The 4,835-nt window shown below is 36.0% G+C and overlaps 1 pseudogene; it reads left to right on the top strand.

Annotated features, from left to right (window-relative positions):
• The window catches only part of LOC132612062 (calcineurin B-like protein 7), a 14,779-nt pseudogene extending 11,011 nt beyond the window's left edge, over positions 1-3,768 (top strand).
• Positions 3,769-4,835: the final 1,067 nt, after the last annotated feature.

Genomic DNA, 4,835 nt, shown 5'->3' with positions numbered 1-4,835 from the left:
GCTTAGTCTAATTGTCCGAAGTGATTCTTTCTTGATTGGATGCCAGCTTTCTCTTAATTCCTATCGTGCACTTACATACAAATCTATAGGTAGTTCATCTCCTTCTAAGAAAAATATCCAAAGTTTTCATTTTTGATCGAATTCCGTCTAGTAAGCCTCGAGATCTTACAGATGCTGTTGAGAATTGTCATTAACCAATCATGTATCGGACGCACCATCCCTTGAAGTAAGTAAAGGGCGCAAAGATGCGGATTTGACCCGCACCCTCTTTCTTTTTCTTTAAATAGAGAAAGTGGTGGCTAGATTCGCGTTCCCTTTCCAGACTATCAAGGATTTCAAAGATCTTTCTGTGCCCAATCCCGAAATTGGTTCTATACATATGACCAGCAACGAGAAAAATAAATGCTATAGCTAAATGGCGATGGGCAATATCAGTCAGCCACAGACCCCCAGTTACAGGATCTAATCCTCCACGAAAAGTAAGAAATTTCGCATATTTTGACCAATTCAAGGTGAAAAATGGGGTTGCTCCCTCGGTGGGATAAAGTTGAGCCAAAAGATCTCGATTCAAGAGAAATTCATGAGGAAGTGGTAGCTCTTTAGGATCTACTCCAGCCTTTAGAAATTGCAACATCGGTAAAGATAGATGGACTTGATGCCCCGCCCAAGAGAGAGACCCAAGTCCTAGTAGCCCTGCCAAATGGTGATTCTGGTAGTGAAAGAAAGCCCATAGAACACTCGTATTGACATACAATAGTTTATGCTAACTTTAAAATAATCTTGTGGCAATTACATTTAAAGTGTACGATCTGAAGAACAATGGATACATAGAACGTGACGAGGTAAATAACTCAAACGAATATTGTTGTCTGATTTATCATGCCACTTCTATTCCTTAAAGGAATTTCTAGGTCTTGATTTACTCTGTCACTCCTTTAATTGATTTCACGTGTCATGTAGTCTTTGTCACTTATCGGCAGTCAGCAATGAAGACTGTAATAAGGTGTAGATAATAGACATTCTTGACATAAAAAAAGATCAATCAGTGCACCAAGTGTCGCATAAAGTGCCATATGCAAATTAGGACTGGGAAATTTGCGCTTGAACTTTGCGAAATGGTCCAGATTTGACCTCCATTAATAGTTCATCAAATCGACCCTCATTGTCACCAAAATGGGCTAGATTTCCCCTTATTGACTAACATTAGAAGTTTTCTACCACATTGGCCTTTTTTCAAAAGGGAAAGGATTAATTTTGTCCTTGAACTATGAGAAATGGTCCAATCCTGAACTTTGAATAACATGACCACTATTCCAACATCGGTACCATCGTCGTCTTCTACACTCAAAACCTTCAACTTTTAGGTCTCTATTCTCGAGCACAAATTAACAACCCTCAAGCCTCAAATCAACCCAAACGGGAATCAAACAATGATCAATAATACCACCAAGTTGAATTCCACCTCTATAAGAACTCCATTGACACAACTCTATCATAATCCTTCTCAAATCATCAATAGCGATGCCAGAGCTCCACATCGATCTCCTAATACTAAAACAAACCCAGGTGTGCATAATTCAGCTCCTAAATCATTTGTTGTATTATTTTGGCGGTCAAGGTGAGGTTATAGTGATTAAGGACTGGTGATCTTCTGGTGAAGGTACAATAACTAGGGAAAGTAGTAAAGATGAAGGTGTCGGAGGGCATCTCAATAGGGTGGTTTTTATATGTAATTCTTGTGTGTCCTTTTTGTAAGTGTCATGGGAGTGAGAAGTTATGGTGGAGTAACACCAGGGGTGGATCCATCCAAAGAACTATGCGGTTGGCAGAACCAGTAACTTTGACTCAAATCCTATATTTGTTTTAAAAAAATCGTTTGATATATATAAATAATATATTCAAGAACCAATAAACAAAAATAATTGTAATTCAGAACTCATAAACTAAAAGTCCTTGCTCTGCCTATGAGTAACGCGATCTTTAAGTGATGTTTTTGGGAGTTGAGAGAATCAATTATTATGATGGTGATAGATTTGTAGAGGGACAAGGGATAAAGGCTAAGAAAAATGGTGGTCAAATTGTGAAACTTTCGCAAAATTCAGGAGCAATAAGGTGGAATATTAGGGCAAAAGCTAGCCCACTTTTGTAACAACGAGAGCCAGATCTAACCCAACTTTTAAGAGAGGACAAATTTTGACCATTTCACAAAGTTCAGGGGCTATTCTGGACCTTTTCCCATTAGATTTTGTTTACATTGTGGTGAACTGATATCTGCATGTTGAAGCGTAGAACTTTGTTACATTTGCATCTCAAATATAGAGTTCGCCGAAACAATTGGCTTGTCAACTGTCGAGCGGACAACTTGTATAGTTAAACTACAGTTTCCAATATAACTTCTAATTATGAATGGATCATAACTATAGTTTTGAGGCAATATATCCCTTTTAGATATACCTAGAAGATCATGCATACAAAATATATCAAATGGTCAATGATCAAGATGTGTTCCAAGATCTTCCCAAATGGAAAAGAATAAGCTTTAGGGTTGAGGAGTGCGACGAAGAAACTATTTCCTTACCTTGTGGACAACTAAAACTTCTCTTGAAAGGATGGTCGTAAATACAACTACTTGACAGTCCACTCCTCAACACATGAATCTTGAACTTGTGATTGAGGAACGAATGCCTAGTTTATATATGTTGTCATCATACATTGGGATCTTTTATTCAATTGACACTGTCTTGCAGCTGAAGGACATGGTAATGGCTATTCTCAATGAATCAGAATTGACACTGTCTGATGATGCCATTGAAGTAATCGTCCATAAGGTGAAAAACATTCGTTCAATTCATTTCATAGATCCCAATGATGTTATCATTCTTCAGATTAGCTAATTTTGTGTTAATGAACAGACTATTCAAGAGGCGGATCTAAAAGGTAACGGACGAATTGGTCCAGATGAGTGGAAGGAATTAGTCACGAGATATCCTTCTTTGATAAAGATCATGACCCTGCCATATTTAGAGTGAGTTTTGAGACTTCAATTTCTTTTTATGTGGAAATATAATTCCTTAATTTCTAGTGTGAAATTGCTGCTTGACATGGGGAGAAAATATGACATTGAATTACACATCATTGATAACTTTGTCTTATAAGATGAACTCTAAGTTTTTGTACATTCCAGGGAAACAACTGTACTATTTCCATGCTTTGTGATGACAAGTAAAGTCCGCGACTCAGAATTGGTATATGAAAACTGATTGCTGCAAATACTGTAACTGTTCCACTGATTATGGACTGATCATCAAGATCTTGAGGATTTCCTGTCTGCTTTTTCTCTTCTTTGTTCTTGTCATATGGTTGTTAGTTTGTGGTAAGACGACTTAAGTTGTACACTGGTTGTGTTTAGTCTAATCTAAAAGAGTGGCATTGATTGTAGCTGTACTGGAACTATTTTTTTGTTGTAGAAAAAAATAATAATTCCATATTCCATCTTACTGTTTGTGAATGTCAAGTGTCAATATATTTTATTTCAAAATCCTTGATTTTTACCACTATTCTCGTTTCATGCATTTGTATGTTTTTTTTTCTTTTCCAGAACGGAGGCACAAACGGATCCAAAATTTAAGTTTTATGGTTCAATTTAAAAGTTCTTAGCATTGAACCTCATTTTTTATTTTTATTTTAAAAGTTATGGGTTCATATCTCCCATTTGTTGTGATTTTAGCAAATTTTTACACAAATTTATGTTCGTGTCGAAAGTAATGGATTCAGATGAGCCAGGTACAATGAGGTTGGATCCGCCCCTTGCATCCTATAGTTTATCTAGCTTATATACTCCTATACACTAAAGAGCTTTTAGTCGAGTAGGAGAAAAGGGACATCGAAGTCAAAATTAAGAAAAATTTGAACTACTAAAGATATGTTTGAAATCTCGATTTTATTAGCTTTTCCTGTAGATGATCTAGCTAAGACATTGATTGAAAGATCTATGTATCCAAACATTAGTGTAGTTAGAAACATGAAGTGAATAAAGAGATAAGTCAACTAAGCATAATGACCAGATCATGAATAACTGTTTAGATGTGTCTACTGATATTAGGAATATCATCATATAAATATGTAATATCTGTACAGATTTAACTTTCCATAAATAGAGATAGAAGATATGTAGGAATGATTATATCATATCTACAAGGATGTTACACCTAGGAATAGATGACATTGAGGGATAGCAATAACATATCTTTAGGGATGTAAAATCAACATTCTTTCTATTTAATTGTAGAACTCTCAAATCTGAGAGACTCATTTAACAAATTGACATGGTATTAGAGCCATTTTTTGCACTGTTGAGTCTTAGTTCTTTCATCTGTGAATTCTATCAGTTTTTTTTTTTGTTTTGAAAATTTTTGTTCTCTTGACTGTTCATCAAGACTCAGTCCTACATATCTAGGGCTTTGGTCTTGGTCATTCTAGTTATTTTCTTGGATCATTGCGTTTCTGGTGTTCTTAGCAAGTTAAGAACATGACGTCACATCAGTTTGAATCCTTCAATGTTTGTTTCACTGGAAAAAATTATTCTACCTGGGAATTTCAATTTCAACTATTTGTCACCGGAAAAAATTATGGGGCCATATTGATGGAAATGATCCTGCTCCTACTGATCCTTCAAAGTTAGGTCAATGGAAGGTTAAAGATGCTCGTGTGATGACATGGATTTTAGGGTCAATTGATCCTCTGATTGTTCTTAATCTCAGGCCGTACAGGACTGCCAAAGCCATGTGGGATTATTTACAAAAGGTTACAACCAAGACAATGCCACAAGACGCTTT

Source organism: Lycium barbarum, chromosome 9 (assembly GCF_019175385.1).
Source record: "Lycium barbarum isolate Lr01 chromosome 9, ASM1917538v2, whole genome shotgun sequence".
Taxonomy (NCBI): Eukaryota; Viridiplantae; Streptophyta; class Magnoliopsida; order Solanales; family Solanaceae; genus Lycium; species Lycium barbarum.
The sequence above is the reverse complement of the archived record's forward strand: the minus strand, read 5'-3'. Positions and strand labels throughout refer to the sequence as shown.